The sequence below is a fragment of the Epinephelus fuscoguttatus genome, linkage group LG19 (genome assembly GCF_011397635.1).
Source record: "Epinephelus fuscoguttatus linkage group LG19, E.fuscoguttatus.final_Chr_v1".
Classification (NCBI taxonomy): domain Eukaryota; kingdom Metazoa; phylum Chordata; class Actinopteri; order Perciformes; family Serranidae; genus Epinephelus; species Epinephelus fuscoguttatus.
The window spans coordinates 30,885,216-30,901,314 of NC_064770.1; positions in this window are offsets into that span (position 1 = coordinate 30,885,216).

The following is a 16,099-nucleotide window of genomic DNA, read 5'->3' on the forward strand; positions in this document are numbered from 1 at the left end:
CAAATCAGCTGAAGGAGGAGAGTCAGAGCAAATTTTCTGTTGCTGCTGTTACAGGCCCTGACTTCCTGCCAGATCAGCTGATCAGTCCAGCAGCTGGGGATCAGAAAGCTTTATGTTCTGCCTTTAAATTGTTGCTGCCTGATCAGCTGATCTGGGGCGCCCACTAGGGTTGTGGCTCAAATGAGGGACTGCACAGGTATCTTGGAATAGCATGTCTCCGCTACTTATATCTACTTTAATTACTAACATTACAGCATCTTACAGTGTCTTATATTCCTGTGCGTAAAATTTAGATTTAAAAGATAGTCAGCCCAACAGAATGGTACCATACAAATGAGATATAAAGCTTCCATACTTTAATCTTTAAGTCCTCAAAAAGAACTTAGACCTCCAAAAGTGGGCTACGTACAAAAGAAAACAATGCGCACCTAAAACAGAATTAAAATAAATAAGCCTGTGTGCACAAAATTGTGCAAAACCAGTCTCCGACAAAAAAATGCGCTACAGTGAAATGCCACACAAGCTCCTGTCTGGCTCTTGCAAAATGTCCCAAGATATATTTGTTAATTACCTACAACTATCCTGGACAAATTGAAAATACAGTCATAGAATAAAGTGCCAACAACATAATGTCAAACAGTTTGTTTGAACTAAGATCTCACCTCTGACTGGGCAGACAGCCAGTCGTAGTTTAAGATAATGAGATGGTAAGATTTCAGGTGTAAACACGGTTACGCCGGGTCTTAAATAGACTCAAGACTTCAGAGTCCATTTGTTAAGTTTTGACTCCGCTAGGACTCTATCCAGGAATATTTTTCTATTTATATTGAAAGAAATTATAGCCAACTGCATAACTTGTCACAGTTGTGAGGTGACAGTGGTGAAGCCCCCTGTGTGGTAAGAGTGGTCATTCTTATTCCGCACGGCAAAGTGTCTGGTGAAGTTTTCATTTTGCAAGTCACCCTGTGGATCCTACTGAAGGACCCCCAAAGGGTATCGAGAGTCCCCGTGTCATAGATAACACGTACAGACATGGCGGCTGTGCAGCTGCTACTAAAAGTCTGGTCACACAAGGACAGAGAAGGAGAAGGGTAGGCAGAACAGATTGGGAACGCACAGATTGGTATTCATTGTCCGATTGTGGTTCAATCAGCGCTGTCATACCCCTCTAACACTTGTGCGCACACACACAAAGTGATGTTACCTAAAACAGAATGCCAAGTAGGGCTGGGTGGCATTTTATTTGTGTGTGTATGTGTGTGTATTGTGAAGCAGCTGTCAGAGACCTGAAGCTGCAGTCAGCTAACGGGACATTCAAAGAGCTGCTCTGTTGTTCGTCTTGAGGTTTGAGGCCTTGTTATATACACTTTGGCGAATCACCAGGAGAAGTCCTGGGTGAGTGAAAGGGAAACAGCTGATACACGTAAGAATATGCAGTGGTGGAAGCAGTACTGAGAACTTTTTCTTAAAGTTGGGTTAGGCAGTTAAATTTTGGCCTTACTGGGCAAAAATCCCAAAATCTTGGCTCAGTTTTCAGGCTGTATAGAATTTAGACCGTGACGGGAAACTTTGGCCAATCACAGGTTATTTCAGAGAAAGGAGTTTCTATTGGCTGTTCTACAAATGCAAATGCATGTGCTCTTCCCTTCTGTGTGAGCTTTATTCAGTTGTGCAGAGAAAGTTGCTCTTCCAGCATTGGCCAACAACTGCCTGCACGGCAAAGCAACCCCAAAAAGAAAGGTAGACTTATCAAAAATTGCCTAAAAGAGAGTCTGACAACAATACACAGAATGCATGTCCGTCTCTGGGAAGTGTTTCCGAGATGGAGAGAAAATGTTGCCGTAGACTTCTGCTGGCGAGAGCTAAAGGCCCACTGCTGCAGCTTATGTAGCAAACGTTAGCGAGAGCCTTGAATCACAGTGTGTCCTCCACCTCACTCCCTGTTACAGACCACCTCACCGGGAGAAAAGCAGGCACCAACTCCAGAGACTGACCTGCAGTCAGCTACTGCAGCAACACTAATCCAGTCAGCTCCAGTGGAACAGAGAGCCCCAACTCCCCACCATATCAGCACACTTTCTGTGGGAGCCATTACACAGGTAATAGCCAATGCTGGTGCTAGCCATCAGCCTGCTGTGATACCAGGTGCTGGGGGGGTTTGTGCTGGCCGAATTCGAGTGACCACAGCTGCCAACTGAGGTGAAGTGACGGTTGGGTGGCTAGGCTAATTCTTACCTTATCTGAATGAGAGTTAAGTGAATGAGCTGCCTGTAACGCCACAGTGAAAAAAGATTAGACAAATCAATGAGTTGGAAACACTGAGTAACATAAAATGTGTGCACAGAGATGTGCGTTTGTATGGTCATCTTGTGGGAGGGGCTTAGGACAGAGAGGGTGGAGCTGTAGGAGGAAGGTGCATTTTTAATTTCTGCAGGGGCTTATTTTTTTCCTTTTCCAGATTTCTGCCAACCCACCTTTAAAGCTACTCTTACCTTTCTTGCATTTCACACAGCACTTAGAAAAAATTTGAACATCCACAACTCCCGCCAAAGTCCCATCCTCCTCCTCCTGCAACTCCACCTCCCTCCAAAGGCCTACTCCCCCCTCCTCCATTACGTCCTCATTACGTCTATGATAGACGTAAGCGTTGGCAAGGTAATGTTAGATACACGGAAGAGGAGAGCCAATGTTAGATAGTAGCGTTAACGTTACTTGTAAGTGGAAACACACAAGGAAGATAACGTTAATGTTTCAGAGGCTATGCTATTCTATGCATTCAGTCCGAATGCAATGGTTGGTCATAATTTTCTTAGAAGAAAAAAATGAGAATGGTACAATTATGAGTTTTCATCTCTGGTGGAATTCACTTACATTTTAGTGTGCCATCAGCTTCTTAATAGCATTTTAACCTAAACAAAGACAAGCGTAACATTTCCAGAAAGGTGAGTGTCGCTTTAAGTATTAAGTTGGAGAAATATTACTATATTAATATTAAGTGAAAGCCGTGCTTCCAGAATTCTACTTGAGCTATAGTAAATGCATGTTAGCATCAAAATATCGTATAAAGTACACGTACTAATGGTGCAGAATGGCCTGTTTCAGAATTATAGACATTTTATCATAAGATTAAAATTGATGCATTAATTTGTTAGCATTCGTGTAACGTTTCAGCTACAATATGGAGGGACTAATTTAATCTGCTTTAAATACTTCCAGTTAACTTAGTCTGTGATAATATATCATACTTTATTTGTTGATCGTATTTTGCCTTATCTTGAATCTGCAAAGTAACTAGTAACGTTGTCATATTAATGTAGTTGATTAGAAGTATAAAAAAGCACAAAATGGAAATTCTCAAATAAAATCCAAACACCTTAAAATTTTGCTTAAGTACAGTACTTAAGTTAATGTACTTGGTGGCTCTCCACCTCTGCTAATATGAATGGACATGTGGAATTAAACCCTGAGTTTTTTACTAAATGATGTCCACTCTGCTGACAGACAGTTACAGGCCTGAGTTTAATTTGTGTCTACAGCTGAGAAACGCTGCCGAAATTGGTTTAAGCACTTCTCCATATTGCTCAGGAATTAATTGAGAGACTGTATTTAAGGTCTGTGGGAGCCAGATGAGGCCCACTGGCCGCTGATTGACCTTCGGCGTCCTGGATGTTGCTGAGACATGGCATCGCTGATGGTATTACTCACAGTGTAGTCACAAAGGGGCAGAGAGGTGCCTGGACAAGGCACAAAGGGATGGATAGGAATGTGTGGAGGATGAGGAGTGGCTGGTGGTCAGAGACAGAAACGTGGCGATGGTTTGAACAAACGTTGAAATAAAGTGTCCCGTGCAGCTAAACTGCCATGGTAGCAATTCTCCTTTGTTGATTCAGGACGCTAAAAATGCTATGAAATATACATATTAATAATGTGACCTTTACTCTGCATGTTTTCACACAACACTGCTCCATGTCTTCCTCATGTGTTTATTATTCACTGTGTGATCACACATATTCAAATGTATAGCTTCTGTGAAAATGGTTTTCCTCATTGCTGATTTGAATTTCAGTATTTGCGTGTGAATGCGTGTGTGTGTGTGTGTGTGTGTGTGTGTGTGTGTGTGTGTGTGTGTGTGTGTGCATGTGATGAGTGGTGACAGCAGTGACAGTGGGTCCTAACATGATAATGGCCTGCTGTATAAGCAGAGAGGCAACCATCTGCAAGCTCTAGCTTTCTCAAAAAAAAAAGAAAAAAGAAAAAAAACCACTCGCTGTTTAAGATGCAGAAAGCCTTTTGTCTTTCGGAAGGTCAACGCTCTCTCTCACTTCTCTGCAGAGCAGCTAACTAATGTGACAAACTGTTCTTGATGCCTGATGACGTAAAGATGACTGGGAGCATGGGTGTGTGTGGTTGGGGGGGGGGGGGGGGTTGAACGAGGACGAAAGGGAAAGAGGAAGGTGAGAGCAAAAGAGACAAAAAAATGTTAGGAAAAAAGGGAGAAAAGGGAGCTTGAGAGGAAGGATCAAAAGACTTCAAAATAAGAGGGGAAAGAAGGAGTGATGGCTGTTTCCCACGGCAACAGGCAAGCGTTTCAGTGTTACACATTGTTGATCAGATCCACACATGGATTACAACATGTAAGTGCACATGCTCACTGCTGATGTTCCATCCGTGGCTGCTAGTGGAGACACTGACCTGGAAAGAGATGGTCTGACCAGGCGCTAACTCCCAAGTGAGTACCCTGCTTCGCGTGTGTGTGTGTGTGTGTGTGTGTGTGTGTGTGTGTGTGTGTGTATTCTCCTTTATCAGTCACTTTCCTCAATGGTTTTACCTGTAAGGTTGCTTTCTTTGTTTTTCCAAATCATAATGCAGAACTTCACTTCAGGTATAACTGTGAATTTCTGTGGCCCTGTGATGGACTTGTTCTTTGCATCAACGCACACCTGATGTTCAAATAAAATCATGTTTTTTCTTTCTCATTTCACTCCCTTTCTCTGCTCACACGTTTCTCTTCTTTGTTGCTTTTGCACGTTTCATATCCCTTTGCATCACACGTACTCTTTCCATACTTCTCTGAACCAGGCCTTGCACAGATGGATGATCACCACTGAAAAAACTGGTAAGAGATGGAGAAAAGAATCAAAACAAGGACTGGGGAGTGGAAGCAGCTATCATTAGCATAACAGAAAGAAGTTGAGGAATGCCTCAGGTGATTGCTTGCGTGCCAGTGCCTGCACTCGTTTGCGCTCTTCTGCAGTTTCCATCTCTGCATTTTGTTTTTGTTTGTGAAGGTTAATTTACCTCTGAAGTTAGATAAAATGGAGATGGCTTTGACTGCCTCTGCACACAGCTTCACGTGCATACACACCCTGACACACATGTTTACTCACTGATACATTCAACATCTTTTGACAAACCTTGGTTATTGCTGACTTTAATTAGAATATTAGCCTGTCACAATAACTACTTTTGATGGCGACATATTGTCCAAAAATAATTGCAATAAACAATAATATTGCCATTTTGAGACCATTTTATGCCTCTGATATAATGATGATAATAATGTAAACACACTCTTTCAGTAAGTACAGGACTTTTAATTCTAATAATATTCAGACTTTGAATTGGAATATTAAAAAACTATTGAATATATTTAAACTTAAAAAGTAAGTAACACTCGTTAATTTTGATATGTACAATAAAGTATATATCAAATAATAATTTCTTTATAGGAGTAGCCCAAATTATTCAAATTGAGACTTAATACAGAATTTGGCCAACAAAAACACTCACTATCAATTTTAGCAAAGCTCTAGGAAACCCGCAGTTACGTCCATAATCCAGCTGTTGTACTGCAGTCGGCTCCCGAGGATCGACAGCCTGGGAGCCGGGCGGTCTGCCAGTGGATTTATGAAGACACTGACAAAAAAAAGCCATCCTTTCACATCAGCATGATATGTGGCCAGCCACCATTATCATTTAATGGTGCCCAGCAGCATTAAGGGGAAATGCGCCAGGACAACAAGGAAAGCTAAGTGGAGAAAGTTGGTGTAGGGTGGGCAGGAGGGTTGGTGGATGGGTCCAGCAACCACCAACTTTCACCCATGAGGCTGGGTGTTTGCCTCCTGGAAGATCGTTAAGTCAGACCCTGTTCTTTTATCTTTCCTAAACCCAACCATGTGCATGTGTTGGCTAAACGTAAGCACGTGCATTTGTTTTTGAAGGAAAAAAGATGTCGATTTGAGATGTTGTACTGACGTAGTGCATTTATTTTGAAAGACGTATACAAAAAGTAACTTTCCTGTGAAAACAGAAGTGTATTTTGAAAAAAGACAGAACCTGACATGGTGTCCCAGAACGTCAGCAACCAACACACCCAGGATACCTTGCATGTTGTATCTGGACATGGAAAGTCCATGACCAAACGTCAATATGTGACGAGGTCCGAGTGAGAATGTGTTGGACTGTGACCCTCCCACTCCAAAAGTGCAACTGCAGTTAGGCCTCGGACAATCAGCGATCAAATCGTATATTGGCGATTGGAGGGTTGCCAGGTGATTTGCTGGATATCAAGGCAATTTTGGAAAAAAAAAAAAAAAAAAAACGGCTCTCTACCGTGCAGATGATTTTTGGGGAAATACATGACTGTTAGAGAAACCCCGTTTACAAACAGACCTACAATCCATCTCCTCTCCTCTCTCTCTTCTCAGGGGAGGGTGCCCTGTCAGCCCTGCGCTGACAGTGACAGGGCGCATCTCTTTGATCCCAAGTGACACAGCCCGTTTGCTCATGCTTCGGGGTCGTTTAATAGAGTAATTGCAAATAAATATTGTTTTAATGTGTAACTACTGAAATGTTCACAAGGGCTTTCATATATTCCTACAATGTTGCGGCACTGCCGCTTTTGCAGGTTAAAAGTTAATGACAGTGAATTGAAGTGAGGAGGAGCAACACGTCTCTGGCTTGCCAGCGCACCAACACCACTGCACTGACAAGCTGGAGACGCTCACTTTTGCATGTGATGCAAAATATTAAAATAACGTGGTAGTGATCGATGTAAGACACGTGCCAAGGCCGTACTGTACTGTCCGTGACATTCTTATGCAGACCAACATGCATATAAACACAATGGGCAATATCGAGGTCAGGAAAATGATCAAGGTCATGTCCATATATCATGGATGACTTAGTTATTGTAACAGCCTTAAGCCAACACTTGAAATCCACTTGATAAAAACAGAAACTAAACCTAATCCTAGAACTCTAGTTCTTTATATGTTTGTCAAAAACAAAGCTATTATCAGTCAAAACTGAACAGATTTTAAAAAGCAAACCTTATTTCTTGCTAAAGTGGATTGGATTTAAGTGAATAGTTTTATTATCCCTTCAGTCATTTCAGTACATGTCTGCACAAGTGATGTTTTTTTTATCATGATTGAATTTGTGAAATTGTTCTATGATTCATTGTATTGTTTCAGAAATTGCTCTCCAAAATTTCTATAGAAGATTGCAACCACAATAATTTGTGTCTTGTTAAATTGCCATATTCTTTGAAGTCCCTGTATTTGTCTCGGTTGTGTCCATCACGTAAAATAAATTACGCAAAGCAAGAAAGGCATGTAGACAAAGTAATAACAATAGTTTTGATAATCCCTGTCAGCAAGGAGAATAACTTTCAGCCTTTGTATTGATCAGTTAACAGTTAGCAGAAGAAAAAATAAACTTACAAATGAAGTAAGTTTTGAGAAAGTAAACTAAAGTCAAAAAGGGCATTTGCATTTAAATCTGTAGTGTTTATTGAAGGAGCCCTCCAGACATCATTGGTAACATTTAATGAGAAAATCAATTTTTGGATATGTCATCTTGTTTTTTTGTTAAATTAAATATGACTCTCTAAGAGCTTTGGCCTTTTCTGGATTTGGAAAAACACAAGTCTAATTTATTTAATTTGTTGCACTGATGGCATGATTAAGTCTGAGGAAGAAAATAATCACACAGTCACATGGCCTCTGTAGAAAGGTACATCATATACTTTGGTCTCCTTCTGCTTCCTAATACACCTATATCAGTCAATCATTTATTCAGTGAGTCGTGGAGGGTACAACTCCAGTGAAATACCACTAGTGCTTTTTGTGCCTTTTCTTACATTGCAGGCTTCTGCTTTATAATTGTTCAGGTAATCCATGGTTTCTGGTTGGGGAATGATTTGCCTTAAGTATTGGGTAAAATTGGCTCCGTTGTTTTACTTCATCCTTGACAGACTCAGTGAGATCATTGACATCGATAGTGGCTCCATCTCTCATATCGCTGGGGCAAGCGTTGTGGTTTGTTCACACATGTTGACCTCAACAAGATGGCTGCATGGTTGCTCTCTGCAGCCGCCTCTGAACAGCACATAGCAGTGATCCAGAGTGTTTATTCCCTTTGTGGCGTAGGGTGAGCAGGAACAGGACAGCATCTCATGTTCCCACTGTCACACCAATCCTTATTCACCATGAGTCTTCTGCTCTGTGAGATCAGCTTATGGAATCACCTTCTTGAATGCTGTAAGGTCTTCCAGGATCCAGCCAAGCCTATATGAAACAAAGGATATTACAGTCCTTGATATCCCGCTGGAAACTGATAAGGTCTCAGAGGTCATCCAGTTTATTTTCCCACACTTGTACAATGGCTAGCAGGATGCTAGTTCAGCAGAAAGATCCACAGGCTCACAGCAGGTATTTGATTGCCCCATGCTTGCCATGGTGCCTCCAATGTACAGTAGATATGGATGCAGGGATTGACACAGAGGTGGTCCTGCTTGTCCATGTGATTAGGATTGAAGCTCATGCCCATTTTCTCCATCTTCCCCTCAGTGTATACTGATGTGTACACTGAAAAGCCTGGACCTGGCCAGCCAGCAGAGTCGTATCATACTCCTTTATTGAACGCCTTTGTGTTTGGACAGGCTTCGGATGCTATTTGTTTTGCTGTTTATGTTGTGATATATCCTCCTTGCCTGCAGCCATCTTTGCTTTATCTGGAGGGAGGATGCAAGTGTGCTTGGGCATGTTTGTTTGTGTGTGTATATTTGTGTGTGCGCGCCCCTCTGTGTGGTGTTAGCTCTCGAGAGCTAAAAGAAGATGCTGATTGGCGATAACCAGTGTGAATGACTAATTAGAGCTGGTGGCAGGCAGAGCGGCTGCCTCTGCCACTTCACTGTGAATGGGCCTTTGATGCTGAATCCAAGCCCTCTGTGTTCACATAACACATGTGCAACCACGCACACACTCACACACACAGGGATACTCATGCAAATGAGGATGAAGAGGACGCACATTCAGCCACACACATTGACCCATATTCATACACACATGTCCAAGAACTGGCATACTTTTGTGCATATCAAGCCTATTGAATTGGCAGGGCCTGTTTAGTCTCAGTGGTAATCAGGCATATTCTTTTCTATTCTATTCTATGTTCTGTAATCCTTGGCTGTGTCTGAAATCGCTCCCTATTTACTACATAGTGAGTGCACTAGATTTGCCCTCCACCATTTTATTTGAGTGGCCAAATTCTCAGTGTGAAATTTATGCACTTTATAGTGCCCCCAAAATTCCCACAATCGAACAAAAAACTGTCCATGCATGCCAATGGCTTTCTGCTAACAATCCTACAATGTAGTGCATCACATTTAAAAGATACAAGAATTATCACAGCTCTCAGCAATGACGTAAAATGACAGACATGATAAATTACTTGACAGAAGGCAGGCCTCACTTTTTTGAAGAAGATCCTTTGTGACTTATTTCAGCTGCAACAATCCCCACTCCTAAATCAAATGCTCTGTCACTCCTTGAAGCTGACCAAAGCAACAAATCAATCTTCCTTCCTTGCCCAGATTGTCTTAATTAATCCCAAGATTTTAATCTGTAATTCTCACAGGCACAAGAGCTTCTCTGACTTCAGGGCTGCCGTGATGCACACCATGTGTATATCATCATCGTCCCGTCAGTTGTGCTGAACGGAAATGACAGCAAATACGCCGAAACAAATAAAGACTCGTTAAATATATAATCACTGATCAATCTTGCCTCAGGGTGTCTCATATGACTTCTCAGACATTCTTGTCGACATTGATCATTCATGCATGAAATGACTGTGACATTAAACCCATGCTATGTAGACAGTAGCTGAAAGCAGAGCAGATATGTTACACTTTGTGGGGCTGGACAGGAGGGTTGGCAAGTGCTCATGTGTAGCTCAAAGATAGTGTAGTGCTATCAAGTCCAAGATAAGGTATTCTACTAAAAAGAGGGCCAACTTTACATAAATACATACTTGCATTGTACTCTGATATGCTCACAACAAAAGCATCTAAGCAAACGGATTGTGTTATCATGGAAGATGCCTTAAAGGGGTCCCACTATGCTTTTATGTATTTTGTGTCTTATTTAACAAAGTTTTAAATAATGAGGTGTACATTTGTAGAGGTAATCCCTGTGAACAAAAACCTCAACTTTTCTATTGTTCCGAATACTCTGTTTCAGTTTTTTCCACTCAAGCCACAGCATGATGTCATAATGTGCCAGATTTCTTAAAATGTATGTGCAAGTGTTTACATTATGACACCTACACTGCTACATCTAGCTACATGCTAACAGAAGGTATATAACGTGTAATCTTGGTAGTTGTTATTTGTAATTTCTCCTTGATTTCGGATGATATTCCTGATGGAGCATGTCCGGTTGTGTTCAGGAGCTTTTATTTGTCATTTTTCTCAGTAGAAGGTGCTGCTGTTCTCCGTTTCAGTCACTCCCAAGGCTGTGCGTATATGTTGCGACATGCTAATATCAGGAAAACATGTATTCTTGGTTGCTGATTGCCGTGGTTGCCCTTCACTAAGTCCCGCCCCTGGACGCAGACCGGCCAGTCATAGTGCTCCATTGACTCTAATGCAGTCGTTTCAGATTTCCTTCATTTTCAGGCTGGTTTTGTGGATTTGGAGCTAAATGTTGTGCCTGGGGCACGTCGTGTATTAATGATACTCGTTACCTGGAGAGGTTGGAAACAGATATACGTTTCTTCCCTGTTCCAAAACCAAAATCTAACCCTGAAAAGTGTAGGGTTAGCTAGCTAGCTACTGAAGATATAGCCTACTGAATGTATACACATGCTGCTTTTGCTTTGTAATGATTATAACAGTGAAACAAAGACCGACCCTGCTGTACAGGAACCAGTGAAGAGAAGCAGGGAAACTTTGCTGATATTCACCACACTGTGTCATCGCAGTGTGTGCAGGTGAACGTTGTTTGACTTCCCCCGAAGATCCCTGCCCATCTGGCGGTGGAGGTCATTCATCTGCACACACTGGAATCACTCTTTCATTTTTCCAAATATATGATAATGTTTGTTCAGAGAGTGCAGTTGTCGGACCATCACAAAGGGGCGGGGCTTAGCAAAGGGGGCTCCTCTAGGTGGGAAAGGTAGTTTTTTCAGGGAATCAGCACTGTGGACAATTAGTATCAGAATTATTATATTAACAATGAGGCAAAGGAATGACAGCAATAGCACTTTTTTATTAATTGGCAACTGTTACCTCTGTCTCCATTCTTTTCCCCTTCTGCGCTTTGCCCCGCTGAACACAAATCCATCAAAAAACACATACACACAGCACTGCAAAAACCCAGCTGTTACACTGCTGCTGCTTCTGCTGCTCTACTTTGATAGCAGCGTGTAATGTATGGCTCACACTGCCCCCATTAGGCTGCAGCAAGCAGTGCGTCTCAACCTGATAAGGCCAGCTGCAGCAGCAGCAGCACTCGTGACTTCCCTGCTGTGAGATGACGCACTGTAAGGCTAGACAACAGTGTACATTCAATACACAACAACTCCTCACAACACAGATATGATAGAAGAGACAGGGATATGATTTAGGCATAGCAAACCGTCGACACTGTATGTAATTTGCAAAATTACTGCTATTCTTTATTTCCACTTTTAATTGATACAAAATAATACAAATAGATAGATAGATAGATAGATAGATTACACACAGACACAGACACACACAGACACACACACACACACACACACCAAATGTGACAGAGGAATGGAATTACCCTCACCAGACCACTTTCCAATTATTCTTTATCATCTCAGCCTTCATTCATTCATCCATTCATGAGAGGGCGTGTGTGTGCGTGTGGGTAGGTTTGTGTGTGCGTGCGTGAGTGTGTGTGTGTGTGTGTGTGTGTATATACGTGTGTTAATGTGATATGACTTGGCTGGGCTGGCTCACCACAATGCAATCCAGCAGCCATGATCTGTGGCATCCATCAAACCACAGTCACACGCACCCGCGCGCGCACACACGCAAACACACACCGCACACATTTAGAGTAGTTGCCATCTTGATCTGAGCGCAATCCAGGAGAGGCTGCCAGAAGGAAAGGTCGAACTGCAATCACTCATAAGGCACACACACACACATGCACACACAATTACACAGGCATGCACCTGCTCCTCAGCATGTATTAGAAAGGTAACTGTACATGTGAGCTTCCAGGAGATCAGAGATTCAAAAAAGAAACACAATTTAGACCACTGGCTACACACATACAACCTGTTCTGTGTCATACCCAGATGATCCTACGATTAGATGTCATCCATGTAAAGTGTCAGAGTAATCTGGTGGAATGAAACTGCTGCATGCATTGCTGTGAACTCTTAGGAACCCCTCTCAGTAGCCACTTTAACAACCCCTTTACTGGTGTCAATGACGGCGTCACATAGAAAAAGAGTGTAACTGAGAACAGTCTGTGAGCTGATCCCATTTCTAAAACCAAATGTACATCAAATCCCACCACAACCCTCCTAAAGTTAGATTCAGCGATTCACAGAGAAAGGTTGTTGATACTTGAACTCAACAGCCAATCAAATACACCCCTACCGTACCGTCTGTACTCCCCCTGAAAGCTTCAGTAATATTTCTGATGTTATTTACTTTCATTACTGTCATGGTGTATCAAGCATGTGGGAGAGGGAGAGTAGCCAGCGTAGTGTTGTGTGGCTTGATCCAAACCACTTTATTTGCTCCCCATGTACAGAGTCAGGGCTGCATATGGACACTAGGGATGCACCCATCGAAAAATTTACACAGTCAAATTTGATTTGTTAAGTCTATCTATTGTCTGCTTGGTCAAATCATGTTTTTTTTGTTTTGCTAATTGATTCTTATTCTCAGTCACAACATTAGTGCCATTTTTCCCACACCGGACAAAAGAGCTGTAACAACCTATTAAACTATTTGTCTTCTTGACTTGCGTTAAGAATTTATTTTATAACAGGGAGTGCTGTTTGTTGTGTGTCTGGGGTGTGTGTGTAGGTGAAGCTCTGTCCGTAGTACTGAAGGGAGCGGAGGAAATCAATAGACAGACAGACAGAACACATCACTTAGTTGGGTTCCTGCTTGCTCTCCGTGGTTGTAAACAGAACTTTTGACTTTGGCTGAGAGAGGAAGGGAGTGAGATGCAAGCAACAAGCAGCAAACAGCTGTTTGTACAAACCTCCACACACTCAGTTTGACAAAGAACCATTCATAAGTTACAAAAATATTTAGAAACCAAGCAATTTCAGCACCCTGTACTGCCCATACTTCCAAATGGAATGATTCTTTGTTTTATAACCACATTTTCCCGCAACTGTGGCGATTTAACTGTAAGATGGGCTGTTGAATCAGGCTCCTTCGACTGAATCGTCAAATGATCTAGTATTTGGGATCACCCCTAATAAACACCAGTTTTTTTTCCAGCACGCACGCAGAACAAACAGGTGGCAGACCAAGAGCAGATATATGCCGCATTGGACAAAAAGTGTATTGGGTTAGAATCGCTGACTGCACCTTTAAAGTGTTTTTTTTTTTTTTTTTTTCTGGTGTTTTTTCACACCTCAGATATCATACTAAAATTTTAAACCATGAGGAAGTAAGTGATATCTTTAAAGAATAGTCTGAGATATTGGGAGTAGGCTTATTTACTTTTTTATAACAAGATAGTTGAGAAGATCGATGCCATTCATATATCTGCCCATTAAATGTGTAGCTAAGGAGACAGGTAGCTTACCTTAGCACAAAAACTGGAAACAAGGGGAAACGCCTTTACAAAAGCTGTAAAAACAACATGTTGCTGTTGAGTCTTCGCTGGTTGTCTGGCAAGCTCACAGTGACAACAAGACCTCAGAAAGTAACTGCTCTCGGCCAAGAAACTGTCAACGCCTTATGCTAAGCTAAGCTAATTGGTTGATTTCTGTATCTGTAAGCTGAACAAACAGATATGAGATCAGTGTTGGTCCTCTTATCAAACAAGACTGTCCTCCTTCAAAACACAACTACATAGGTTGTTGTGTTTTACAAGTAGAAACAATAAGAGGGCGGCACGGTGATGCAGTGGTTAGTATTGTCGCCTGACAGCAAGAGGGCCTAGTTTGAACCTGTGCTGGGGGAGCCCTTCTGTGCCGAGCTTGCATGTTCTCCCTGTGTCAGCGTGGGTTCTCTCCAGGTGCTCCAGCTTCCTCCCACAGTCCAAAGACATGCAGGTTAATTGCTGACTCTAAATTGTCCGTAGGTGTGAATGTGAGTGTGAATGGTTGTCTGTCTCTATGTGTCAGCCCTGTGACAGTCTGACAACCTGTCCAGGGTGTACCCCGCCTCTCATCCAATGTCAGCGGGGATAGGCTCCAGCCCCCCTGCGACCACCAACAGGATATATTTAAGTTTTTTGTTATGCAACAACATCTAGTGGCCATTGTCATTATTACGGCAGCAATGTAGGAAGTCAGGTGGCGTAGTTTTAAGAGCAACAAAGTCTACATAGGTGGATGGGTCAAACAACCACCGGACTTTCTTCCAGGACACTGGTGTTTGTGTCTCATGTGAAACCGAAAGTAAATGTAGAGTTATTCTAACAACTGAATGTAGTATGCTGAGGTACGTCACGTGATGTACGACCATAAACGGAGATATAAAAGCTAGGCTGTCATTCACTGGTAGGTGTGCTGCGTTTTGAAATGCTCTTGTGGATCATATTCAGAGGTAGGAACATATTCCCATTAATCTTACTGAAATGGGATTTTATTTTTCTTAATTCATTTTAGGGCATCAGGTGGTTGTTATGAGAAAACATAATAAAACTTAATAACAAGCAGCCTCACCTGCCTGCCCTTTGTCCGCCTTGTGGAACCGGACAACCAATATGTCAACTGCCCTATGGGGAACAAAAAAGCTTCATGTTTTAGTCGTGGTTTGGATCAAGAATATTTCCAATTATACAATTCAAAAAGTACACACACAGAAAATGAACAATGTCAAATACAGATTTAAATCTGACCCCTTGACCTTTGTCACATAATGTCCTCCCCTCAACTTTTCTGTCATCTGACACTGTTTACCAGCGGAAAATGTGCTACAGTGAAACCAGATCTACCAAAGAGAGGGAAATACACAAAGGGACTGCAGAGGAGTCACAGATAAAGAAAAACTGAGGCAAAGGGAAGATGTTGGTGCTGAGAGACAGATGGCGAACAGTTGGGGAGGCCCAGAAAAGAAGATAGATGTATTGAAAGCATGACAGAGACAGCAATAGATGAAGAGATGGGTGGGGTGGGATTGGACGGAGTTAAAATAGTGAAATAGTTTGCATTATTGTGTGGATACGTGTGTGTCCGTGTAAGTGTGTGTGTGTGCAACTGTTCGCTGAGTCCTCTTATTTGAGAGTGATTAGTCAAAGCCCAGAGTTTGACACAATGAGATCAACCCAGCTGAGGAGAAGGCATACATTACAAGTCTGTTCTAGGCCATCACACACACACATGCACACACACACTTAGACTCACACATAAAGGCATACATGCACAGATAGAGGCAGGGAGGGAGAGATGCAACAGTGGCACACGAGGGCGTGCAGGTGTTTCGTCAATCACGTATGCACAAAACAGTGAAACACACACGGTCTCCTTATGTGCTTGTGTTTCAGTATTTTCTCTGATACCTGTATTCTCTGTCTCCCAGCGCTATCATCGCCTGTTCCCCCTCAACCGCTCTCTCTTTTTCTATATCACTTTTCCC